Genomic DNA, 27511 nt, shown 5'->3' with positions numbered 1-27511 from the left:
ACTTCATGAGATTTCTAGTTGTATGAAAGAGGGGTGTTGTGGTTTAACCCCAGCCGGCAACCACGCAGCCGCTCGCTCACTCCCCCCCAGAGGGATGGGGGAGAGAATCAGAAGGGTAAAAGTGAGAAAACTCGTGGGTTGAGATAAAGACAGTTTAATGGGGAAAGCAAAAGCTGCATACACAAGCAAAGCAAAACACGGAATTCATTCACCACTTCCCACCGGCAGGCAGGTTCAGCCATCTCTAGGAAAGCGGGGCTCTGTCACACCTAACGGTGACTTGGGAAGACAAATGCCATCACTCCAAATGTCCCCCCTTCCTTCTCCTTCCCCCAGCTTTATATGCTGAGCATGACATCCTATGGTCTGGAATACCCCTTGGGTCAGTTGGGGTCAGCTGTCCCAGCTGTGTCCCCTCCCAACCCCTTGTGCCCCCCCAGCCTCCTCGCTGGTGGGGTGGGGTGAGAAGCAGAAAAGGCCTTGACGCTGTGTAAGCACTGCTCAGCAATAATGAAAACATCCCTGTGTTATCAACACTGTTTTCAGCACAAATCCAAAACATAGCTCCATACCAGCTACTATGAAGAAAATTAACTCTATCCCAGCCAAAACCAGCACAAGGGGAAAGGTCAGTCTTCAGAGATATTTTCAGGAAGAAGTGGCAACTTTTTGTTATAATCTAATATGCAAAGAAGGCCAAGTCTAAGCCTGTAGATCTGAAATATACAGAGGGTAGGCGCTTCCATAGTAACTGTGAAAGAGATGTAGGCTTTGAATTTAAATTCTAGCTAGCACATTTAATAGTGTACGAACTGTTTAGGATAGATTACTTCAGAGTAATTCTGCCCAGAATCTTGCTTTTTATTAGAACAATGTGAAATGGATTGATTGCACGATCCCACATCTTCTCTGCTCTCCTATCTCTTACTTGGTGTCATGATGTTTTCTTTGCAGTTTCTCTTTTTGCATAATCTTTCAAGTCCACTTGGAAGTATGATCCGTACTCCTTTTCCTGTGCCTTACTGCTTCTAAGTGTACATTGCTTAATCCCCATCTTCTCGTCCTTCCTTCTTTAGCTCTCCTTTCCTTTGTAGCAGTATTTTATCTATTCTCTTTGTCTACTCGAATAAAATCTCATTGTTGAAGGGCTGAATTAGTGACAAGTCATAGTCCCCTCCATTCATTTACAGACAGTATTTGACTCGGGAAATATCTCAGCTGAAGGAGATGACATAAGAAAGCAAAGGCTGTTGGGTGGGAATTTTGCCCCATGTTTTTGTAGAACAGCTGCAGTCGGTATCACTTGCAAGAATCAGAAGGTTTTGTCCTATTATTAGTGCTAACATCAGAAAGACATAGGTGCTTTCTGAGAAAAATAAGGCAGGTTTGGACATCAGAAACCCTGCTGTACCCTCTGAGGTGAGTTGTGGAGAGTCCTTCCTGGAGGAGGTTTGAGCAGCAGGAAGGCTGCATGTTAGCGCTAATTGCACTGCAAGATCCTATTGGTTAGAACTAATAGTTTTTCTTTATATACTACAAATTGCTTCATTTTAACTTTTAAGATGAAGAAGTAAGTAAATATTCGCATGGAAACTCTCCAGGAATACAAAGACCTGAAAGAAAGGAAAGAATCAGGTAAATCTTATTCCTTGCGTACGGTTCAAATATGGTTAAAACTTCAGTAACTGATGAAGTAAAAAGCTAGATAGGAATGAGTTTATATGAAGAATAACATTGTGAGCAGTGCAGTGAGCACGCACATGAAGTAGTACAGTTTTTACCACCATGGCTGTGAGATGACACCTCTGCTTCACTAGCTGCAAAAAAGCATGTATTGGTTTGTGCATTTTTATCTAATATTTTTCTTCTGCAAGTAGATTTTTGCAATGTATTAATGCAGAATGAGCAAGCTTTTGGTCTAGGGGTATATCTGAATGAAGACTATGTATTCTCCTGTGTCTGTGTCTGGCTTCCTTCCTCCCATCCCCAAGTCAGAAACCTGATTTATTAATATTTTGCGTTTGCCATTTTATGCTTAAAGGGAAGAAGGGTCAAGATGAGACTAACAGCTTGCCTAACTGGGTTTCATGTTGACTCCAAGGACAGCAGTGGGTGTGTGCCAGGGAAAGCGTAGCAGGAGAAGTATGCACAGACATGTGCCTTTTGCCTCTTCTAGTTTCTGCAAATCTGTGACTCAGAAGTTTTCTGACCTATGAGCAGTATTTTTGTAATTTTAGACTTTCCATCCATGGATTTTGCTAATTGTTTGGTTAACATTTCAAACTTTTAGTTTCTACAGTACAGTTTCCACAGATACCCTGCCAGGCTCTAGTTAAAGGACAGCCCTTTAAAACTTATGAGATCTGGACCAAGTTGATTAAGAAACTGCCTTCTTGTTCCCTGGAACTCAGCATTTTTATTTCTCTTGTTTGCTGCCTTCCTAGATCTTTGGGTGACTCCCAAATCTATTCCTTTCTTTTTCAGCTTGATGTTCCCCATTGTTTCGTTCTTGATCCTGTTCTCCTTTCTCCCTCTTCCCTTTCCTTCTTCCCTCTCCAGGAACATATCTCAGGCAGCTCTGCCCAGCTAGCTGTTAGGGAAGGTGTCTGCTGTGCTCTCACACAGTAGAAACGGGACCCGCTAACCAAGTGCTGGGTGGTGCAGGCACATCATGGATGGAGCCAGCACCACTGCTGAGCATGGCTCTGCTCAGTCGCGATGTCGAGCTGGGCAGGGAGGATGAGCATCCTAACAACACAGGACCGAGGACGTTCTAGGGATTAGAAAACTGGCATTTTAGTGGGATTATCAGCTCCCTTTTTAAGTCAAAAGGGGCTTCTAATTAAGAACATGGGTTTTTAATATGTCAGTGATGTCTTTAAAACGAGATGCTGGCATTGCTCTGTGTTGTCTGGGAGCACAACCAGTTTAAAGCCCCTGGGAAGATATCCCTGACTCACTGGCTGCAAGGCAGAGTTGAAGTGATGGCTGATGTTTGTTTTCTGTGATGAAACTTCCCATAGATGATATTGAAGGCTGAAGAGCCTTTCCAAGGCAGACTGGAATATTTTATGTAAACAAATAAGTGGGCTGAATGCTTTACAAAAGAGCATATTACAGAGGCTATAAGTATTTTGCCACATTTCTTGCACAAACAACCAGGCTCATAACCATTTATGCCACCTGTAATTAAAAATGAGATAATCCCAGCAATTTGAGAGTCTTACATGATTAATGTCCGTTTCCTAGTTGCTTACTGCAGTGAAAGATAATTAATTGTAAAGACATTTTTAGAAGCAATGCAATAATCTTCTGGAACCAAAAGCAAATGTTTAAAAAGTAAGAAAATTGATAATGCAATTAATTATGTGGATATTACAATAATCTAACCTCCTTGGTAGAAAGTTGGTGCCTAGGGACAGTATTATCCACACATTAAATTGAAACGAACAATAACATTCTCTTTATCATTGCAGTCTAGGAAATTGCAGATGTAACATAGCTGCAGCCCTACAGAGTTGCTTAGGCTGGTATTTCAGAGCAGTTCTTGAAGATGCAGATCTTCACAGAAGGTCTGTATATATAGTAGAAGGATGTTTCAGCTAGGGATTTTAAAACTTGCCCTAAATGTATTCATAGGCTTTACATTGTAACAATCCTCCCAAATTTCACAGGTGGATTTATATCTAGGTGATGAGTTAATGAGGGTGTGTCTACCTCTTTTGGAGCTTTAACCTGTGTTTTAAATACATTAAGTCCACAAGTAAGCACTCATTGAACACAAATTTTTGTAAATAGTAAACATTATATTTCATACTTAGACACATTATTTCCAAAACAAACCTTAATGAAGGAAACAATAAACATAAACACTTAATTTTTAAAATGCCAATTTACAAGAAAATAAATAAAAGATATTGTTGATAGTAAGTATGAAAAATAATACAGTTACTGCAAGCTGTTGTGCTGAACATTTTCTTGAAGGACTGTAAACTCTTAACCAATTGGGTATATGGTTATAATTTACCTACAGTATTTTGCTAATATTACAGATGGCAGTAGAAGCTCAAGATTAAATTACTTATTTGATATTCAATTAGACTTCAACAGGTTGCTTATAATATAACAAGAAAATAAGCATTTAAAGTCATATCTGTTGTAACAGTAAAATGGTAATACACAAGTAGGTAAAATACAGCACTGATACTAAGGAAGATGGCAGGAATTGAACTAGGTCTGTATAGGTGTGTGTAATAATGTATATGTTTTTATATATAATGTGAATGTATGTTTTGTTCTTTATTCATTATAAAGGAGAGAGGTCAATATGAGTTTTATTAGTAAAAATGAAGAAAATATATCTGTTGCCAGTAGTAGGAAAAAGGTTGCATGAAATGTAGAGGGGTGAAAGGAAGTTTTTGTGTTTGATGTATTCGTTGTTGATTTATTTGCATGTATATATACATAGGCATAGGTTTCTCTAATCTTAAGTAGTCTTTACAGCAAACCATGAAGTGTCTGCTGTGTGATTCTCTTTCCTATGGAGAATCAATATGCCGTTCAGAGGAAGAGTATGATGCGCCAGGTGGTGCCCTGTTGTTGGGATGTGGAGCAGCAGAGGCTCAGAAGCTGAAGGCAACATGAAAGAGTGGGCATTTATGAAATTGTTGCTCTGGAAGAACTTTCCTGTATGAGTTTTGAACTTGATATCTGATTTCTGCTGCCTTCCACCTGACTTCATGTTGTGGCACACACAGTTTCTCTTGGGCTCTGCCTCTACCTAGGGGAAATCTGGACTTGCAGGAGCTCCTGCGGGTTTCAGCAGGTATTTGTCAAGAAGACCTGTGATTCTTCTTGTTATAGTTGAAATGAGGCTCAAACAAAAAAAGGGTCATTTTTTACCCTTATTTGGAAACCATCCCAGATTCATGGATTAGGTGAATGACATCAAGCTTGTTCTTCCTTTCTTTTTGTGGTCTGTATGTGGCCTGGCCCTGGGCTTGAGTCATGATAGCATGAGCTAGCAAAGCTGTAGCAAGACTCAGCACTGTGAGCGGAGTGCATGTTTCACACCGTGCCATCCGTCCGTTCGATAGGGAGGTCGTCACCTGCAGCAGGCAGTTCAGAAGAGGTAGCTACATTTCATTTCTTTTTCCTTATAATCACACTTAGAACAAGAGCTCTTTAAGCTACCCAAGCATCAAATCACATGAAAATAAAACCAAACCAAACCAAAAAAAAACCCACCACCAAAAACAAAATCCACCTTTGGACATTTAGATTCGTAATCTGTAAATAGGTGCATGCTTAATTCTGCAGTGTGGTTTGAATTAAGCATTTGCTTGTGTTCTGTGGCGTTTGGAGCCATATATTGCATAGTGCTTAAATTTGTTGCTGGCATGTTAAGACCACGATATTCTAATGTGCGTGTCCTGAATTATATAATACTACTGAGCACCCTTTCTAATTTTCTTAATGCTGTGAGTCATTCAGCTTCTGGGCATTAGTTAAGTTGTTACATAGATGATTTCCCTCATAATTGTAGACAGTTTTGCTGCCTTGTTTTTCTCTTTTTCTTTGGCAAACAGGATTGTTTCACTAGTGGTAATAGAGTTGCCTGTTGCTATTGTGAGTTTAGCCAGCTGTGAAGCTGCACTTACATTTGTTATTACTCTGCACTTGCTTATGAAATGCAGCCTATTAATTATTTCACTAAAATGTAGCCACTGGGCCCAATCCTGGGGGATATTCCATTTCTCCTGCTGCTTTACATTCCTGTTCATTTTAATGGCAGTTCAGGCTGTTCTTTACATTTATGTGTAGTTTCCCTTGGCTGTCACTGCCTGTTCCTTCTAGATACTTCAGTCAATATTTTCCACTGTTGATTAAATTCAGGTTTCTGCTCAGGAGCTGTCATTGTAACTTCTGATCTCTTGTTTCCTCCTCGATGCTATAGTTGAACATTGAGGTGTATAGGGGTGGGGAGGTCAGGGGTACAACACTTCCGATTCACCATAGAGTAGCTTTCTAGAATAATACCGATCTTTAAGCATTAAAACGTTTGACCCATAACCTGCCTTGGTTGCTGCATTTGACATAATAGCTCCATTTTGATTTTTTTTTTCCTTTGGCTCAGATTGGTATGGCAGTGGACTTGTAGGGAAGTTAATAGCTATCATGACAATTTTTATTTTCTAAATGAAACAATGCCCCCTGGTGCTCTAGGATTCGAGAGGTCTGATTTTACAGTCAAAATAAAAATAAAACCAAATAAAATCTTTTCAGACAGATACTTCTTGTCCCTAAATCTGCCAGCTACCACTCAAATGCTGTCACTGTCACTCACAGGGGATGGGGAAGAACACTGTCAGCACTGAGCAACAAAGAGAAGTCACAAGGAGAGTAACAGGGAATAAAAGCACACTTGAAAAGAGACACACGTCGGTTAAGCAGCATAAAAGCAAATTACAGAAGAGAAAAATAAAATGAAAGAGTCAAGACAAGAAACAGCCTAATGAAAGGACCAGTCAGAGAAAAGTAAAATTAAAACTGTCTGCTTAATGAAATGTAAAATCTAGATAGTGATAGAGAAGAAGCAATAATATTAAAAAATGGAAGTACTTTTTTATAAAAAGATTGAATTTAATAAAGGTATTACAGAAGAAAAGGACAAAGAGGGTAAGTATGAAGAATATGCAATCAAGAGCATTAAATTAAAATGGCAAATCTAAAAAGGAAGAGAATATAGAAGGCATATATTAAGTGCATGAATACTACGGAAATTAGTAGAATAAATGTAGTTTGGTATTTTCTGTGCACTAACAAAATAGATTATTGATGCAGAAATTCAAACCGAAGTCCCTCCAGAGTAAAAATGTAAGCAAAGCTGATAAGCAATGAAATGAAGCAGTCGATTCAGTTTAGCCTGTCACTAGCATTTGATTCTTTAAAAATTAGGATGGTAAATTACAAAATGATTCCTGATGAGCACAGCACACATATAAACCACGAGAACATCGCTTGTCCTGTTTGCAGACGGCAAACTCCAGCGCAGCGGGCCTTCTCGCAGCCTTGCAGCTGACGGGAGCCTCAGCTTTTGAAGACTGATCAATAGAGCAGAGACTGCCATGATTCACCATCTCTGATGGAGCAGGGGGCTATGAATGCTACCAGAGCTATCTGTAAAGCCAAAACAGACAGAAAAAATGAAGGCAGAAGAAAGGCAAAGGAAACTACCCTATTGCTGCAGCTGCAAGACGTGTAAACAACCCATGCTCTCAGGTTTTTTTCAGTCACAGGCAAGGATAAAATAGCACAGCTCAGAAGCAGGGATGTCTGAAAATGGCTTTAAGGTAGCTTTATGTTCCCACAGTCCTGGAGCAGCAATGAGTCAGTCAAGTCCCTCACTGTAAGTTAGAATAGCCTGAAGGCTGCTCTAAATCATTCTGGCTGCCAGTGACCCTGCAACAGCAGAGAGGGGTTGCTGGGGCATAGCAAAGTCTTGGCTGTACTTCTCTTCCTTTGGCCATGTCCTCTAGCCCAGCCAGAGGAGCTGTTGGGAGGGGGGTGAGGGGGAATCAGGGGAGAGGGAGAGAAGGGAAAGCATAGAAACGGCCATGATGCCTGTTCTGCTGGAAGACCCCTGCTTCTGCTGTGGCTGGCAGAGGTCCAGTGGCTGGCTGTGGTGGGAACTGATCCCAGCACAGGCAAGAGAAGTTCTGTGGCTGGGCAATGGCCAAGTGCAGTGGTAGGGTTTGTTTTTAATAATCTGCTTTTCAAAGGCATTTTTGGAGAGTTCTTCACATTATATAGAGTCCCCTTTCCCTGGGAATATCATGATGATGGTGACTGGTGCATAGGTCCTACACGCTGGCAGGTGTTCATATTCTGTGACCACCACAGTCAGTTTTGTTAGTGTACCAATGTTAATCAGATATTATCCCTTACCCAGTACCACTTGGCCTAGCAATAGAAATATTTAAATTAATGCTACTATGTGGACTTACACCATTGAGTCGAGCTCATTATTTTAATTTGGGTTTTATTTACCTGCTCTTATAAACTAAATGCATATCGCAGATTGGAAGAAAAACATTGAGACTGTGATTTGATATTTTCATTTCTTTTTTTCCTTTAAAAGGAAAATTCTGAAGAATATAAATACCAAATATCAGCAATAATTTTTTGTTCAGTAATCCTAACTCCAGATACTTACATTTTGGATTTGGATGGTTTGATGCTGTTGTCAGTCACCTCTGAGGTGACCCTGTATGTGATGGAAACTGCATTTAAGAGTGTGATGTGTTTCCAGACTCTTCTGTAAATGTCCCAATCTTGCTACTTAAGTGTGAGAAAAATGTTTGTGGCTTAGAAGAAGATCATGATGCTTTCCAAGCCAAAGGGTGTACATTCTGAAACCTTCCCTTTCTCCCACTAAGCAGTGAACAGCCCAGCCTTACTAGTGGGTAGCCCTCAGAGTTGGAATGCTATCAAACTGATTAGTAACAACAGGTAATTGAAATCTCCTCCTGTTAGAGGAGATCCTGTGGCAGAGGAAAAATTATTATCCCTTTTAATAATTCTTTAAAAGCAGTTCCTAAAATTTCATTTTCACTCAACTGGGTATTCCATGATGTGCAACGGAAGTAGAGTGATTTTTTGAAGTAGTGAGCAAGACCATTGGTCTTACAAGTAGTAGACATCTCCTATCTTGCATATCTCTGCAGGTATGCAGAGACATATGCATAACCTGCACATCCAATGCAAAGGATATAGTTTGCACTTCCAGATCTTTTTTAATAAAAGTGTAAGGAGGTAGTTTCCCCACTGACTAAACCTCTGTGAAGGCAGAGATAGAAGGTCACAGACATTCAGCCACTCACTGCCTCTGGTTATCTGAGGCAAAAGGATACAATCCCTCCACCAGCAAATGGTAGAAGGACAGTAGTTTCTAACCACAGGTGCGGTGTACAGGTGAGGGAGGACAGATGCAATAATCCATAATTAAATTTTACACCGTTGATACTGTAGCTTATAATGTCTTGGCTTTTTCTGGTAATTTAGAACAGAAGTTTTTAAAGGAAAAAAGAAGGATGTATGTGTTGGTTGGGTGTATGTCAACACTGGTTGACACAGCAGCTGAGGACTAGATCATCAGGGTGTAAATTCATTTAGCTCAGTTGATGCCAGAAGAGCTGTGTCAATCTGTAGTACTTTAAGTTCTGTCCTGAAGACACCCAGTACCATCAGCAGGAACCTCTTACACAGGATCAGTGGAGCTCCTTGGAAAGGATTCAGTGTTTTCCTGCCAGGAGTTTCAGCACCGGCAGTGGTTCCGAAGATCTAGTGCTGCCAGAAGAGACGCATAACCTCTGTTTGTTGCCTTTAATCACAACTGAGGGGAAAACTGTTTCATGTTATCTTCGAGTCTGGAAACTGCTAACATCCCAAAATATTGAAGATGATCTGATTCTGTGGGATATGCCTGCTACTGTTTTCTCCCTGGCCTTTTTAGGTAGTACAGATTGCGGGAATTAATGCTGGCGTGTGGGAGATGTTTCAGAGCCTTACCTGTGTCCATCCAAACACAAAGACCTTCCTGCAATGGTGAGCATTTCATCCCACCCACAGTATTGTCTTAAAAACACCTATCAATTCACCAGGTTGAGCAGTCATTGCAGCTAGTTCTGGTTCACAAAACAGAGGAATGTTTATGGTAGCTTGGGGGAAATGGTGAAAACTGGATATTCCCTGCACTCCCAGTTAATGCATAGAGCAGTACCGGAGAATACTTCCAGATGTATTCGTTTGCATGGGAGAGCCCACTGAGCAGGTATCTTTGATTTAGCAGCAGGATCGAGCTGAAATCATGTCCTGACATGCAAGCATTTTGGATTATTTAATAGCTTAATTTTTCCATGAGGATTGATGGCTTAATCTGTCATTTATTTGTTTGAGATATGTTATGATCTGATGATTTCTCCTCACATGTTTTAGTCAGGCATATTACGTATCATTCATTGCTTTATGTTTTCTATTACTGGGAATTAATTTTTCACACAGTATCTTCATTTAATTATATAATACAATCACATGTGCATGTTGCATGAATGGGAAGAATCTGTTTTAATTTAGCCATAACATATTTTGCTATCTTGGGTTTTCCAGTTAAAATTCCCAAGTTTTTTGTTTTAGCATAACAATAGTCATATTCATTGCTTCTTACATAATAACAAAAGCACTCAGATGTCAGTTCATAGATTGACATAATCAGCTTTGTCTCTTAATTAGAAAAGAGAATAAAGCTGTTTAGGGGTGTCAATAAAATGACAGATGTATCATTAACAGAAGGCTACATTGGATCAGAATGGTGCAAATGCTTGGAATTGAAATGTTAAAATTTTTTACTGATAAGCTTTCATTTCTAATTTTCATTTTCTTAGGATTTTTTTCTAATTGAAAAATAATAAAGCCCAAGGTACATAATATAGTGTATAATGGAACAATTATTGGTGATGGAGAACTTAAGTTCCTTCTGTAAAGACTCAGGTTTATAACAAAAGTAGAGCTACAGCTAGAAGAATCTGTTACTCAGGATTCCTGCCTACCCTCAAAACAAAATTCAGCATGACCAATGTACCCTTTGGCCATGCCTTTGATGCACTCCTCATCATACCTATGATGTCACCAATTGTTTATGAACAATGGGACAGCAACAGCATGTAGATTTTAATATGAAATTCAGGATGCACCCCATACCTGACTTCTAGGTGCAGCACACGACATGAAATCTTTTCACAGTTAGTGTGAATAGTCAGGCTAGTGTTGACTTCAGTGAGTCCATATTTTGCACCTTTCTCCATCAGTTTACGATACTGTTGATATTCACCCTTTGGTATAATGGAAGTCCATTGTACTTGTAAGACACAGTGGCTCTCAGTTGGAACAAACAAAAATTGCAGAATCTGACTGAATTCCAAGTATTCAAATACTGCTACAATGGGAAGTACATGCTTCAGGATTCAGGCATACAGATGGAAATAAGATGGCGAGCTGCATCTATGAACTATCTGAGGTGGCTCATCCCAGCGGGGTCTGACGTCCAGGGCATTCACGAGACCCAGCATCTCATATCAACTTTACTGGCAGCCTGAGCTAGAGGTTCTTCAGACTTCCTACAGATCCAACTGTCTTCTGGCAAGCAATGTTAAAGGTCCTGCAAGGAAGAAATCTGGGCTGTTTTCTCTGTTCAGCATCAGTCATATGACAAAATTTGAGATGCAGATGGGCTAGCTGCCGGGTCAAGTAGCCAGCCACATGAGAGAGCATCCTTGGGTGTACTCTAAAACACCCATACCTGTGGCTTTCTGTACCAGATGAGTGGCAGTACAGCCAGTCTCGGAGGCGTTTCAGCAAGGGGAATGGTGAATGGGTGAGCCACCTGGCTGTAGTCCCAAGTTTGCATCCATTTCTGCATGGTAATATCAACATGGATAAGATGTCCTGAATCTTTTTCTCTTTCTCTGGCTGCATCCACTTTCTTTTCATTAGAACCTGTAAAGCTCATTATCTCCCCAATATAAATGTTTTCAACTTTTAAGATTTCATGACGCTTTGACACTTCGATGAATTTTGTATAGACAGCTGCCTCATCTGCTGTTTGGGATTCAGTGTTTAGTTTTGTGGGGCTTCAAAACAGGTGTAAGAGTACTCAGTTGAAATAGCTGGTTGGAAAATATTGAACATTTCTTTAATAAAATTTCTAATTTTCAAATTCAAGCCTTTTACTTGGTGAAGAATGGAAATTACTGTTACCAGCGCCAGGGAGTTTAGATGTATCCTATACCCTTGAACCAAAGTAGGAAATAACTCAGTCGCCGAGGTGAGCAACTCCGGTGCTGGCAAGGTCTGCAGCGGAGTGCTCCAGTGCAGTGCACGGGTTTGGGGGGGGGGGGGTGGTGTCCCAAACCAGGGGTACCTCAGGGGAGGCTGAGAGAGCCACTGAGAGCCCCTAGCTTGCACGACAGCGGCTGACAGGACCGGGGCATGGCCAGGAACAAAGGTGGCCAAGCCCCTCCCCACATATAAAAGAAGCCCCTGGGGAGCGCCAGCGACCAGAGCGTGGCACGCACGGCAGTTTGGGCAGAAGGGCGTGCAGGAAGGGCGCTGAAGCTCTGCCAGCTCGACCAGGGAGCAGTGGCATCCACCCCGCAGAAAGCCATGGCCTCTCTAAGCTCTGCGCCTGCCCCAGCTGATGCAGCTGCCCAGACAGAGCGCGGGTGGGCACACGCTGCCAGCCAGGTGCCAGGCTGCGGGCTGCGCCCTGCCCTCACGCCAGGACGGGACGGCGGCAGTGAGCACCGCTGTGGGAGGTGCGCCCAGGGAGAGGAACGCCTCCGCTTGGTGATAGAGCTCCGGGAGGAGGTGGGTGGGTTGAGGAGGATCAGGGAGCGCGGGAGAGACGGACTACCGGAATCGCACCCTACCTTCCCTGGGACAGGCCTGACAGGCAGACAGGACGCATGAGACGCAGGATTCCCTATCCTCTCTCCGCCTGGCTGAACACGGTGACTTAAGGGATTGGGAGCAATGGCGACAAGGTCCTGCCCAGCCCAGCACAGCAGGCGCGTCTCCTCTGTGACGGCCCCACCTTCCCAGGTGCCCTTGTCTAATAGGTATGAGGCTCTGCCAGTGGAACCGAACAATAACGAGGACAGTGGTTCATCTAGCTTGGAGGTGTCGCCGAGGTTAAGTCGGCCTGCGCCCTGTGTCAAAACTGCTTCCATAAAGAAAAAAAGATGGGTCGCTGTCATAGGGGACTCCCTTTTGAAGGGAGCAGAAGGCCCAATATGCAGACCGGACCCACTTCTTAGGGAAGTCTGCTGCCTTCCTGGGGGCCAGGTTAAAAACGTGAAGAGAAAGCTTCCTACCCTGGTACAGCCTTCAGATTATTATCCATTATTGATTTTTCAGGTAATGAAGTTGCAACAAGAAGTCTAAGGGCAATCAAGGGAGGCTTCAGTGCCTTGGGACAACTGGTTAAGGAATCCAGAGCACAAGTAGTGTTCTCATCTATCCTTCCAGTTGCAGGGAATGATGAGGGAAGAAACAGGAAGACCCAGCAGATCAATACCTGGCTCTGAGCCTGGTGTCACTGGCAGAATTTGGGGGTTTTTGATCATGGATTGATTTACATGATACCAGGCCTACTGGCAAGAGACAAAGTACACCTGTATCAAAGGGGGAAAAGGGTCTTTGCACAGGAGTTAGCAGGGCTCATCGAAAGAGCTTTAAACTAGATTTGAAGGGGGGAAGGGATAAAACCAGGCTTGCTAGGGATAAGCCTGGGGGCAACACGCCAGTGTTTGAGGGGCAGTGTGCTAGCGAGGTCCTTTGGTCTGCTGTCTTGGTGGAGGCAGGATACGAAGACCCACACAGCAGCACAGAAGCGCCTGAGAATGGTCATGTAGGAATCAGGGCTTCTCGCCCCACAAAAAGGTGGCGGGATCAGTAGCCCAACTGAAGTGCATCTACACCAGTGCATGCAGCATAGGCAACAAACAGGAGGAGCTGGAAGCCATTGTGCAGCAGGAAAACTGTGATATGGTTGCCATCATGGAAACATGGTGGGATGACTCGCACAACTGGAGTGCTGCAATGGATGGCCATAAACTCTTCCGAAGGGATAGGCAAGGAAGGAGAGGCAGGGGGGTAGCGCTGTATGTTAGGGAGTGTTTTGATTATCTAGAGCTTAATGATGGTGATGATAGGGTTGAGTGTTTATGGGTAAGAATCAGGGGGAAGACCAACAAGGCAGATGTCATGGTAGGAGTCTGATACAGATGACCCAACCAGGATGAAGAGGCAGACGAAATATTCTATAAGCAGCTGGGAGAAGTCTCACAATCACTAGCCCATGTTCTCATGGGGGATTTCAACTTACCAGATGTCTGCTGGAAATACAATATAGCAGAGAGGAAACAGTCTAGGAGGTTCCTGGAGTGTGTGGAAGATAACTTCCTGACACAGCTGGTGAGTAAGCCAACTAGGGAAGGCACCCACTGGACGTGTTGTCTGCAAACAGGGGACTTGTGGGTGATGTGATGGTTGGAGGCTGTTTTGGGCATAGCAATGATAGTTTATGATTCCTGGAGAAGTAAGGAGGGGGATCAGCAGAACTGCTACCTTGGACTTCCGGAGGGCAGACTTTGGCCTGTTTAGGGGTCTGGTTGACAGAGTCCCTTGGGAGGCAATCCTGAAGGGCAAAGGAGTCCAGGAAGGCTGGAAGGAAATCTTAAAGGCGCAGGAGTGGGCTGTCCCCATGTGCCAAAAGACGAGCTGGCAGAGAAGACCTGTCTGACTGAACAGAGAGCTTTGGCTGGAACTCAGGAAAAAAAGGAGAGTTTATGACATTTGGAAGAAGGGGGCAAGCAACTCAGGAGGACTACAAGGATGTAATGAGGTTATGCAGGGAGAAAATTAGAAAGGCCAAAGCCCAGCTAGAACTTAATCTGGCTACTGTCATAAAAGACAATACAAAAATGTTTCTGTAAATACATGAGCAACAAAAGGAGGGCCGAGGACCATCTCCATCCTTTATTGGATCCAGGGGGAAACATAGTGACAAAGGATGAGGAAAAGGCTAAGATACTTAATGCCTTCTTTGCCTCAGTCTAAGAGTAAGACCAGTTGTTCTCCAGGTACCCAGCCCCTTGAGCTGGAAGACAGGGCCAGGGAGCAGAATAAAGGCCCTGTAATCCAAGGGGAGATGGTTAGCGACCTGCTACACCACTTAAACACACACAAGTCTATGGGGCTGGATGGGATCCACCCAAGGGTGCTGAGGGAGCTGGCAGAAGTGCTCACCAAGCCACTTTCCATCATTTTTCAGCAGTCCTGGCTGACCGGGGAGGTCCCAGTTGACTGGAGGTTAGCAAAAGTGAGAGGTTAGCAAATGCAACACCCATCTACAAGAAGGACTGGAAAGAGGATCTGGGGAACTACAGGCCTGTCAGTCTGACCTCAGTGCCAGGGAAGGTTATGGAGCAGAGCATCTTGAGTGCCGTCACACGGCACATACAGGACAACCAGGCGGTCAGGCCCAGTCAGCATGAGTTTATGAAAGGCAGGTCCTGCTTGACTAACCTGATCTCCTTCTATGACAAGGTGACCAGCTTAGTGGATGAGGGAAAGGCTGTGGATGTTGTCTGCCTAGACTTTAGTAAAGCCTTTGCCACCATTTCCCATAGCGTTCTTCTGGAGAAACTGGCTGCTCATGGCTTGGACGGGTGTACTCTTCGCTCAGTAAAAAACTGACTGGATGGCTGGGCCCAAAGAGTTGTGGTGAACGGAGTTAAATCCAGTTGGTGGCCGGTGACAAGGGGTGTTCCCCAGGGCTCAGTATTGGGGCCCGTTCTGTTTAATGTCTGTCAATGTTCTGGACGAGGGGACAGAGTGCATCATCAGTAGGTTTGCAGGTGACACCAAGTTGGGAGGGAGGGGTGATCTGCTCAAGGGTAGGAAGGCTTCACAGAGGGATCTGGACAGGCTGGATCGATTGCCGAGGCCAATTGTATGAGGTTCAACAAGGCCAAGTGCTGGGTCCTGCACTTGGGCCACAACAACCCCATGCAGCGCTACAGGCTTGGGGAAGAGTGCATGGAAAGCTGCCCAGCGGAAAAGGACCTGGGGGTGTTGGTCCACAGCAGTGTGCCCAGGTGGCCAAGAAGGCCAACAGCATCCTGGCCTGTATCAGAAATAGTGTGGCCAGCAGGAGCAGGGAAGTGATCGTCCCCCTGTACTCGGCACTGGTGAGGCCACACCTCGAGTACTGTGTTCAGTTTTGGGCCCCTCACTACAGGAAAGACATTGAGGTGCTGGAGTGTGTCCAGAGAAGGGCAACCAAGCTGGTGAAGGGTCTAGAGCACAAGTCTTATGAGGAGCGGCTGAGGGAACTGGGGTTGTTTAGCCTGGAGAAAAGGAGGCTGAGGGGAGACCTTATCGCTCTCTACAACTACCTGAAAGGAGGCTGTAGCAAGGTGGGTGTTGGTCTCTTTTCCCAAGTAACAAGCAACAGGACAAGAGGAAATGGCCTCAAGTTACACAAGGGGAGGTTTAGATTGGATATTAGGAAATATTTCTTCACCAAAAGGGTTGTCAAGCACTGGAACAGGCTGCCCAGGGAAGTGGTTGAGTCACCATCCCTGAAGGTATTTAAAAGACATGTAGATGTGGTGCTCAGGGACATGGTTTAGTGGTGGACATGGCAGGGTTAGGTTAATGGTTGGACTTGATGATCTTAAAGGTCTTTTCCAACCTAAACGATTCTATGATTCTATAAAATTATGCAATTGGACCGTATCTGGGTTTGGGGAAAAAAAAAAATAAAAAGATAATATATTTCAGTAAATCTAGGACAGGCAAGTCTTGGACTCTTCAGAAGGATGATCCTTTTATAACTCAACAGGAAACAACTTAGGAAAACAATGAAACAAGTATTCATTTGCAATTGTAATGTCTCTGATAACAGTCCCCAAGTTGACATTTACTCAATTTAATTTAAAAAAATTGAGAATTGTATTTATATTTTCTACTCCATCTTTCACAGCAGAGGGATTTAAAACATGTTCAGGCCTACAATGTCCCGGTTACTGTTCCATCTTATAATCCTCAATTAATAATATTTTGCTTTTCGTGACTGCAGAATGAAAATGTGTTCTTGATTTGCCTAAAACTGGAATTAGTTAGATTACCTAAAACCGGCAAGGATGTTCTACATGCCAGAGAATTCACAAAAATACAAGGCCAGGAGCTTCATTTAGGTTTAACCTTTATGCCCTTGAACACAATAGAGTTTACATAAATATTTAAGAAGGGCAACTGCAGACCAATTAAAGGAATATATTTTCCAAGCATCAAACCATTGTTTTCAGGCAATACACTGAAGCTCTTAAATTAATACATATTAAATCTGTTACGGGCTCAGCAGAGTTTAGGCTCGGGAGAGGGGAAAAGCAGATGAGAGCACCCCAGGGGGAGGTCGAGCAGAAATTGCCTGTGAGATGCATGACCCACCGCCCAGCTCACAGGGTGTCTGCATGGCCTGCGGATGGCTGCAGGCTGCTCCTCAAACCCGCCGAAGGAAAAGAGGGCACAACCATCCCTCTCGTTAGTCCTTTCAGCATCCTAGGAAAAGCTGTGGGCACGCTGAGAAGGCTGTGACTGTCTTCATTCTGATATTTGCTAAATAAAATTGAACAGCAGCTGTTTTGTGGGAAATGTATTTAAGATTTTTTTTTTTAAGCTTTAAAAATAAAAATGTTTTAAGATACTTCAGAATTTCCCTCATAATAAGAGGTCTAGTTTCAGGCTAGTCCTACCCAGGAATGCTCAGTAAAAGGCTGCACTTCATATCCGCTCACTTCCAACTAGATACTCCATCTGGTTGCTGTTACATAGCGTGTAGCATGAATTATAGAAGGGTGCTGCTCATACACACGGTAACATGAAAAGTATCACTACCCAGCCCTAGGAAAATAAATTTGCAAGTAATCAGGTTTGTTGCTCCCTAACTGTGGCAACTTGTTAAGGCAGGGACAGGACTTACCCAACTATGAACTATGAGAACGTCTGGCTTGGAAAAGCCCCGTGTGTGCTATTGCAGAAAGGGGCAGAGCCAGAGCAGAGCTCAGGGAAAGAGGAGAAGGAGGGGAAGGGTACAAGTGAAATGGAAAACAGAGTGGGGTAGTTTTGGAAGAAGAGGAGGGATGTGAGGGAAGAGCACAGAAGCACGTCTAGGAAGAGGGAAGAAAAGGAGAGACTTGTTGCAACTAGTGAGGAGCAAAAGATGAAGAGCGCAGACTGCAACATGCTTTCTGCTGAAATAAATCACCTATGGTCTCTGCTGAGAGAAGTAAAATCAGTTCAGATGGAGAAACTGAGATGTTAATCTAGGCTGCTGGCAGAAGGAGATGAAGCAAGAGAGAATGAATGTGTAGTGGAGAGTCCAATTACAAGACTGTTTCTCTTAACACGTGCAATAGACTTGTAGCACTGGAAGGAAATGAGGGAAAACAAGGATCTGGGAAGCAAGTATGTATTACACTTTGAAAGGGAAGAAGACCTACTAATACTATGTTCATCTTACAAACATTAAGGCTTTTGAAACATTCACCTGATTACAGTATTCAGTTCCTATTTGCCTGTGATACATGCATTAGTGACAGATTAGTTACCTTCTCTCAGTGTATCATTTCAACTTCAAGTTGTATTTACAAATAAGTGAACTAAGTAAGGTACTTGGAGTATTTTTGTACTTATTCAACTGTTCAGACTATACTTCGGAATTTTTCAATACATTTTTGAGCAAAACATATATGTCCTGACTGTTAATTCTGTAATATGATTCATGAAATGTCTGACATCTGAAGCTCATGGGGAGAGGAGGGAAATTGCTTGCAGAGCACCATGTGCTTCTGCACTTCCACGTGGGGAATGCATGGCCATAACTGTGGGAGTCATGAAATCGTTAATTAAAAAATTCATAGCTGTGTTGCATCCTTTTTTAAAGATAAAATGCAAAATTTTTTATTCATCTAAAGCTATGTGCATACAGATTTTAAGACAGAGTAAGTGGCCCCATTTCTCTAGTTAATTACCTCGATAAATCAGGAGTGGGCTGCTGGTATTTGAAAATCCTGTGTGTGGTAGACAAAGCGAGGGAGAGAACAGTTTTCTGCAATGTTCTGTTGTTGGCCGGTAATGGTATACAATGCACTCAACTCAAATCGGTGGTACTGATACTCACAATACCACCATGGCTATAACATCAGAAGTTTACTGCAATAAAACTAAATATTGCAATAAAACTAAATGTTTGTGTTACCATTACAAAAAAATTGCAACACTACTCATTTTTTCCTATGGTGAAATTACTCTCTGTTTGCATATATGCATATGTATGTGCCTATATAGAAATAAATATGCTTATATACACATAATCTGTGTTCATAAATACATGTACACACACACATGCATTCTGAATGAATTGTGCTTGCTTCCTGAAAATAGCTAATATTCCCTGGAAGGGGAAATGGAGAAGGAGTGATTTTGTCGATACTAGTCGATCTCACAAATGAAGATCAATTTTGCAATGGGCAGTGTAAACATCCACTGTAGAAAGGCTTTTCCTATCTCCGTCCAAGACAGGAGGCAACAGATGGGTACAGGCAGAGAGGAGACCGTGGTGGCGAAACTGGACAACACTCACCAACAGCCTTACGCATTTTCTATGCCAATGCAGCATGTATGTGGTCCGCAGTGGTGACAGTGGTGGTCAGGATTCAAGAAGGGATTTGACTGAGGATGAACTGGAAGTGAAAGCAGGTGGGCAATATTTGGACTAGGAATATATTGCAGGAGATGAGAGCAGAGGCTCCCCAGAACCCAGAGCTTGGTTTGGGAAGAAAGTTAACAGTGAGTGAGCAAAGGGGCTTGTAGGGTTCAATTATATGGAACTTAGTTATCGGGCCTGAAAGTAGCTCATGGTCACAAGAGTGTTCCAGACGCCTTTAGAAGGCTTTGAACAGACTAAACAAGAAGATAGAAGAAGAAAGATCCCAATTAGAAAAACACAGGTGCACATTCCACGATAAAGGGAACTTGGCACAAACAACCTCAATTCAGGGACTTATCTCGACCAATTGGACTAAGACAAGTCTTGCATGCTCTAATTAATACAGCCAATTATGTCCTATGTTTATGCGCGTGTATAACTAACCTTTTCTTATGTCTGTGCGCATGGACAGTACCGATGGAACCAATCACCGTTTATGCTTGTGTGCGTGAACACCAAATGCTTGCATGCAGCAACCAATTAGAATTTCTAAACAACTTATAGAATTGTATAAAAATGATCGGCTAAGCTCAATAAACTACTACTACTTTGATCATCATATTGGTGTTCCATCATCCGGACCCCAGATGGATTAACCCTAAACCCTACAGGGCTGAATGGTGGTGGCAGGTCCACAGAGGCATCCCAAGAGGCATGGGCAGCCAGGGTGGAAGTATGCAGAGGGATCATAGGGAGGAGAAAAAAGTTTGCAGATGAATGGGCCAAGAAAACTGACATAAAAAACCAAATGTGGGAAGAGACATGACAGAATTAGGGAAATGTAGGGGAGTCATCTTCTCTTTGCTACCTAGGTGAGCAGCTCTAACCTGTCTGTATCATTAACGAAGACCAATACTTCCAAAAAGCCTTTTCGTTCCTTTTCTTTCTCGTGATTATAGAGAACTTGAAAGATGTCTGGCTTAACCAAGATACCAAACTTTTGGACAGTTCAGTTACATGAAACAAAGGGTCTATTTTCTTTACCCTTTTTGTTCTAATAAACATCCTGCATTGTTTAGCATTCATACAGTTTTATGGGAAATAATATTTGATTTTTACAATTAATTCTTTTTTTTTACTTCTGAAATTATATACTACATACTCAGAGAAAGTACAATTGCTGCACACAGAACCAGCAATATCTTTCCATCTAACATTCTCCTCTCTTTCCTTGTCACCAGGGTTTTTTTAAACATGATAATGTCCCACCACTGTTTCTGAGATTTCCTGAATTTATTTGTTTGCTCTTTATTACGTAAGGAATGATTTCTGCCTGTGTGAATATATTTCTGTGGGGAGTGCTGACATTCTTATCCACACTTCACTTGTCATTTCTAGGCCAGACGGTTAATATGATTTCCTACTATGAGCTACTTACTGCATACAGTTTTAACATGTGTTGCAGAGAGGCAGTATATTAAAGAGCAGAAATGGCTTATGAAAGAGATGGATATTAGGCAAGAGTCGTTGGGTTCTCTTAGGTAAAGTCAGTTAATGTGCAGCATAAATATGTTCCTGATAGTGGTAAAAGGAAATACTGGTGGACTTCATATTCTGAACCCATCCTTGTCACATGAATACAGGAAGAAAAAGTGTTTATGTTTGTGGATAATACCAAAAGAGGAGCGGCTGCAAGCCTGCAAAGGAGGGATTAGCGTTCCAAATGGCGAACTGCAAAACACAGAGGACTAATCAACAGCATCTGGACAGGACCACGATCTTTTCTCTGGGAAAAGGCTGAGGGCTGTAATGGTTCCCAAGCTGGGTTTATATCAACACGGTGGTGATTTTGCACAGAAAGCTGAGGTTGTGCTGGGAGGCAAAGCTGGGTATGTCACTCTCAAGATGGAGGAGATAATTGCTCTGCTGCACTCAGTGCAGGACACTGCCGTAGAGAAAGGTGTGGGCTAACATTAGAAAATTAAGAGGGGAGTGACATAAGTATGTAGAGGTCCAGAAAATAGTTATGAGGAAATACTGGAAGAAATTGAGGTTGTTTAACCTAAAGAAGACTAAGGGAGAACATGATAAGTACCTTTAAATATATTAAGTGCTCCTGCAGAAGTGAAGGGAATAATTTATTCTTTTATCCTTTGCAGGCAAAATGAGAAGTTGTGGGCTTGAAGTACGACATGAAGATAAAGGCTAGATGTGAGGAGAAGCTTTCTGATAATAAGGACAGATTCCTGGGGAGACTGTAGAGACTCTCTTACTGAGTATCTTGAAGAAGAGCATAGACAAATATGAGGGAAGATACTGGTGCACAGCTCCCTACCTGGGATACGAGGCATGGAATAAGTAAACTCTCATCATTCCTTCCTAGCCTATTTTTCTTTGATTAAAGCTGAATTAAGAAAAGAAAAGCCCTGGGCTGGGCAAGTGATCTCAAATGTAAAAAGTAATAGAATAACCTTGGGCTTGGTCTGGGAAAGTGTTGAGTAGTCGTGGCTGTTCTCACTGACCTCACCCAGAGCAGAAACAAAGTAGAATTTCAAGGATGGGGCTATAAGCACTGACTTTATATGAACGTTTAATATTGCTGAATTATTGTCGCATTAGCCAGGTCTTTTCTTCACCGTGACTCCTATCCTGGCTGTTATGAAACAAACTTTACATTACATTTTGTATAGGACCTTTCTGGGAATTTTCAGCCTCTGATAAAACCTGAGCCAAAAGGGCTTTTTCAGTGGGTTTTCATTTTAAAACTGTTCAGATTACTTTCCCACAATGGTATTTACTTGCCTTTTGGCTTTTTAGGCAATGTCCCAAACAGTCACTACAAATAGTGGTTGAATTTATGGATGTGTCCTTCAACACACAAGTGTGAGGTGTGAAGAGTTGGTATGTACAATGTCAACCTACAATTGTTGAGATAATTTAGCCTAAAAAACTGCAAAGGAATAACATTTCCTAGAGAGTGATATTTCAGAGCTACTGAATGAGTTGTTGAGTATTGGTATTTTTTGTATATTTGGGGAGGGCCCAAATGAAATTACTGGAAGAGAGAAAAAAAGAAGAGGCTCCTGTGATGAATGGATTACAACACAAGTTAAAGATCTTAGCAACAAAAAGTTTGTATGCTTTTACAGAAAAAAAAGTATTTTTCTTAAAATCCCAGAAGTTCTTGACATGAAAAACTTTCAACGAAAGGATTGTATTTTTCTGTGAAAAAAAAATCACTATAAAAATTCACTCATTGGTTGGTTTGTTTTTGTCAGCATTTCTCCCAATTTGTCTCCCATTACCTCATTACTAGAGTCTGTCTTTGCTGTACTGCTCTTTTGGGGAGCGCAGATAAACTCTGCTCTCCTTGGTGTGTTCAAAAGTGTATTTGCTACTCTTTCCGGAGTATTTTTCCTTTTCTTTTACAAGTGATCTTTATCCTAATGAAAAAGACAAAGTTATCAGTACTGCAGCATGAAATCACTTTACCTAGGCAAAAGTATAGGTGGCAGCAGTGTGAGGTTTTTTCCATCCCAGGGCTCTTGTTTCTTCTTCGCTGAGTCAACCTGTGTCTGCATCTCTGTCAAGACTTGGCCTGATGCATCCCATTTACTCCACATAACCCTCCATAGTGATCAGATAGGAGCAGCATCTGGTCCTTACCTCCATAGGAGGTATGTAAACTGAGAATTCAAAGGTAGAAGGTAGAAGTATTGCTAAAACTCGTCTGGCTTGTTCTGCAGGGAATACTTTTTTCATACCGCATGTATTCAACCTGGAAAATTTAGAGTTCCAGGAGGTCACTGACGCATGGATAATTTTATAAGTATCAAAAATTTGTGTTGTGGACAAATATTTGGAAGATAATATTATTTTCTGTCCTCATAGATACAAAACACCTAATGCTATGAGCACATCTGCGGGGAAAACTGTAACTGCTAAATTAAAAAAAAAAAAAAGGAAGATAGACTTGCTGGCTTTCTCCTGTCCTAAGTTTCCTGTGTTCTATCTCTCATAATACAAGAAGACACTCCAGACACCACATTTCTGGGGATTACCTTTCTTGGGGTTGAAGCCTTTGGCCTCATTCTTTTCCTCACAGTTAGAGTGTTCATAAGCCCCTGGAAAGACACTGTCTGTCATGTCTTGTTGCTTAAATATTGTGATCGAGCCTGTGAATAATCTCAAACTGCTTTGACGTGTTCATAATAGCTTTTGTTCTACTTCTGTAGCCATCCATTTCCATTCCTTAAAGTCCCCCAGCACAGTGTGTTCCAGCTTGGACATGGTATATGATGGTTTAACCAGAGATACTATGGGAAAATCAGACCGATACCTTTAATTTTTGTGGATGGTAATGATGGTTTGGAAAGTGAAAATGAGCCCTCTGTGGCAAATGATATTGTTGGACATTTTTCTCCCTGGCTTGTGGGTTTTTTTCACCCTTTGGTGAAAGTTGTTGAGAAGCGGTCAGCTGAACCAGTGGTACCCTGAAGAGTGACGTGTTCATGTAGGCGCTTTTTCAGCTGTGCTGTGTGCAGTGAAGGCTGCATTAACACCAGATGCCAATCATACACCACCAGTGGATTTGCAAGATTATAGGACAGGAAAAAAGATGAAGGTTAAGCACAGGGCACAATAGAGATTACTTATGGTAATGAATTGTATAATTTTTCTAGACAGATCTGGATTAATGTTTATCCCAGGCAAGAGATTACTGTATGTCTGATTGTAGTTGTAAACAGACATTATTAAACAGAAGGTTTATGTTCATGAAATGCGACTATGGGTGTTAAAGCACTTATGATTTATTATGTGCAAAGAGAAAAATTAACCTGTTCATCTGCTATAGTACGAGATGCGCTGTGGATTTTTGCATAATTTGGAAGGCATCTGCTCCTTTGGAATACAAATAACCAGTGAAATGAGGACTCTCCTTTCATTTACACTGATCCAATGCCCTACACTGCAATGATGTTGAAATGGTGTAACCAGCAAAAGAATAGTCTTGTGTGCTTTTATAAAGCAATAATATTTCTATGAGAGATAATGTTGGCAAAGTCTGTTTGCTTGTGAATCGTCAGGGTATTTTCTTTATAATTAAAAAAAAAAATGTTAATGTTCAGAGAGCTTAACAAATGACCTTATTTGGGTTTCCCAAATAATTCCCTTTCACTTATTGAAAACATAATGTTTAGAGACGTTGAATTTAAAATAATATATTTTTTAATCTATTTTTCACATAATTTATCTTGCAGCCCATTTTTCTCCTGCTTTATTGCATCACTGCTACTTAGCATAAGTGAGACATAGGTACAACAACCACATTTTTTAATACTGCCTTACCTCAGTAGCTAAATAATCACACCTGAGTCAGTGAATTCTGTGTTTTGGGTGAGCTGAAAAATCTCACCTTGAGGAAACCGTAAACAAATGCCAAAACTTTGCTGCTTTGATGGAGTAGACATTGCAACTTTATTACTTGCTAACAAGGAAGTATCTTTTCACTGTGAAAGCAAAGAAAAATTACAGTTATCAAACTCTGTTCATTCTATTTATGGGTTGTATTTGTAGCCAGCTGATTTTTGCATAATGCCATTTGAAATTATCCATTTAACAATGATGGATGATACAACTGTGTTGCTTTCCCTCCACTTTGTAACTAATCTGTCTACTTATAGATTGCATTGGACATGTTACTGATGCTTTATTTGTAAAATACACTCACATATGTGAGAAATTTGTCCATTAAGTCTTACTGACTTCACGGAGGCTTCTCAGATAAGTAAAGATATTCCTGTATATAAGCAAAACCAGCCCAATCTGTAAAAAACATAGGAATGTGGAGTGAAAAGATCTGGGAATATTACAAGGTGTGTTAAGTGAATTAGAATTTAAGCAGTTAAACTAGGTCTGAAAAAAAACGTAATCTGGTAAGACGTTCTGAATGCTTCAGTTAAAAAAGTTGCAATCTTAAATTGCCATCAAAAGACTTCATATTGCTCTTTTATATTTCTTAGCTATATTTTACATTTACATTATACAACAATACATATTGTGTCATGAGAAAAATGTAACTTTAGCATTTGTAATAACTTGCCCGATCATCAAATTTTACAGTGGCTGTGAAGTGTGAGTCCAGAGTTAAAGTTCATAAACAAATTAAGTAGCCAGTTCAAGTTTCTGTGGGCTTTGCTAATGGTTCAGTGTAGCGCCCGAAGCTGATGAGAACTTCTGGAGGTACCCAGGATGCGAGTGAGAGTCCTTCAGGAAGCCAGGCTCAGCTGCACCGTGCTGCTTAAAAGTTTGTGCAGCGAAGCATTGTATTTTGGGAGGCACTAAAATATATGCAGCGCTCTTTTCTTTGCTCTGTGTTACCAGACATCGATAAGTCATGGAGATGACCTCCGTCTTCCAAAGAGAAGGAAAGCTAGAAATGAAGACACATTTCTGTTATCAGTCTGCTGTGGGTCGTAAGTTGAACTGGTGTTATATTTGCCCCGGAAAGCCGCGTAGCCTTGACACGGTGTTTAACAGTGTTAAGCTTATTGCTGCTGAGCTAAACATGTCTGAAGCGAACGATGACCCTCACGTCTTTGCGATAGCAAAATGTCTCCCTGATGTGATCCCGCAGACTTGGAGCATTAAGTTAATTTTCCCCTGGATTTCTGAGCTGCCTTCTTTTTACCCGGCGGAGAGCTTGTGAAGAATACAGCTTCTGACCGAATGACAGAACGTGGAGGGTGAAATTAGATGCATTCAATTAGAAGATGACAAAAAGCCTGTCTAAATATTTGTCAGGATGCTTCTTACGGGGCACAGTGTCCAGCCCAGGAAGTGAAATGTGGCCGCTCCCAGGACTTAATAGTCTGGGGGAAAAAAAAAATGGGTAAATCATCCAGATTCTTTATGGGCTTGGAGGGGATAATTGAGGGTATCGAGTGGGCTGTTATGCTTCCAGGGCTGGTGATCCCTCTCATGTAATCTCAGATTAGTTCTTTTCTTGTATTCACTTAATACAGAATTAACCATTACAAAGTTTTCTGGACCACTTGAGTAAATAATGTTGTTATTTGACTGCTAGAGGATGGATAATGCAGTGCTTTATGGGAGGTAGTGAAAAAAGAGGGGCTCCACCTTCTCCACAATAAAAAGAGAAACCACCACAAAACAAACAAACAAACCAAGCCACAAAACCCAAAGAAACAAAAATGCCAGGGCAAAAGTGTCAGCTGTGAGATTGTTGGGTTTGGACCAGAAGGTTTAACTGGTTTTCCAGAGGACAAAAGGATGTTCTTGAAAACTAACATTCGGAATTAGTAGTCAGTTAAACAGAAAGAGATCAAGATATGCAGCTTGGTTTGGCCACATCTGTTTATCTGTAAATTAAATTTATAGCAACTTTTTAAAGTAAGAGAGCAAATCTCCAGCTTGTAATTTCCTGCTCAGAAAGTTTTAATTAGGAAAATAAAAAATGTAAATACAGCATATCATGTTTACCTTTTTTTTTCTTTTTTTTTTCATTTCTGTTACAGCAGTTCAGGGGAGAATGTGACTATGATAGGGTTAATCCAGCTACATAAAAATCCATGCTGTGTATGATAGTAGTAAAGCTTGTGATCCCTTGATCTTTGATTAGATCCAAGCTAGTAAATATCTTGTGTTTAATCAGAATGAGTTGTTCTGCATGTAGTATAAGTCACCTTCACAGATGGGATGTAGCAGCAGAGTTGTTCACGAGTATTTGTTTTAATCCTTTCCAGAGCAAGCACGCTTTATGTTTCTTTGTTGTAAATCAGATTCAAGCAACTAAAGACCAGCACGAAGGAAAGGCATTTACTTGCAGTCAGGAATAGGACAGTGTGGGAACCTTTTTTCCTTTTTAAAGAAAAATGTAACTTATTAGATTCTTAAAAGGTATTTTATACTATTCCATAAAGATAACTAACACACCATGGCTGCTTTTTTAGACTGGGGTGCAAATATCATTATCTAGAATTTCATCTTAAACTGTTCATACACGTTCCTAGCTTAGGAGACTATAAATATACGGAGAGTAAGATTTATTATGGTAAATGTTTGGCGTCTATTATTAATCTATATTTTAAAGATATTTAGTTAGAATGGTAGCTGGTCTGTGTGCTGGTAAACTGAAATTCTTAAAATGTTATCTGT

At 41.6% G+C, this 27511-nt stretch overlaps 1 protein-coding gene across 1 annotated transcript in view; it reads left to right on the top strand.

The window, feature by feature from the left end:
- CYP7B1 (cytochrome P450 family 7 subfamily B member 1) overlaps positions 1 to 27511 on the top strand; it is a 129895-nt gene that overhangs the window by 79687 nt on the left and 22697 nt on the right.

This window comes from Buteo buteo, chromosome 3, assembly GCF_964188355.1.
Source record: "Buteo buteo chromosome 3, bButBut1.hap1.1, whole genome shotgun sequence".
Classification (NCBI taxonomy): domain Eukaryota; kingdom Metazoa; phylum Chordata; class Aves; order Accipitriformes; family Accipitridae; genus Buteo; species Buteo buteo.
This window is presented reverse-complemented; position numbering and strand designations above follow the sequence as displayed.